Consider the following 546-nt stretch of genomic DNA (forward strand, 5'->3'; position numbering starts at 1 on the left):
TTATTCTAAATAAAATTAACTACTTTTCACTAGCAAATAAATTGTTTTCAGTCTTGAAGAAGTTAAAAAATAAGATATGTTAATGCTATCTCAGAATCGTCATAAATCTTGGCTCAACAAAAATAAAAGATAAAAATAATGATGCAGAAAAAGATTGTTTATACCGAGGCACACTATAAAATTAGCTAAAATTAAGAATCGGTGTATATCTAGGAATAGCCAAAAGATTGCACAGTACTGAAATGAATCAAGCAATCTTTTTACAAAATGGGTATTGAATAATTATTTTCTAATAACTAAAATTAAAGTTTCAAGAATTAATAGGTGGTAAAATAAAAATAATAGCCATATCATATAAAGATATGTAGAAGATGGAGCAAGATAGCTCAGTAAAGCATTGTGCTACCAACTACCTGTGTTCGAATCCGACTGTGGTCCGATAAATAATTATTTATTCTAAATTTAATAATCCTTTGACTGGAAGATTCTTAAGGTATTAACTTGATTTAGTGAATGACAACAATTTCTTCCTTATTACAATATAAT

The 546-nt window shown here is 26.9% G+C and overlaps 1 protein-coding gene across 7 annotated transcripts in view; it reads right to left on the reverse strand.

Annotated features, from left to right (window-relative positions):
* The window catches only part of LOC106681107 (G protein alpha q subunit), a 101,568-nt gene that overhangs the window by 41,277 nt on the left and 59,745 nt on the right, over positions 1 to 546 (reverse strand). The window lies entirely within an intron of this gene.

Source organism: Halyomorpha halys, unplaced genomic scaffold (assembly GCF_000696795.3).
Source record: "Halyomorpha halys isolate HHAL.00 unplaced genomic scaffold, Hhal_1.1 Scaffold19.1, whole genome shotgun sequence".
NCBI lineage: Eukaryota > Metazoa > Arthropoda > Insecta > Hemiptera > Pentatomidae > Halyomorpha > Halyomorpha halys.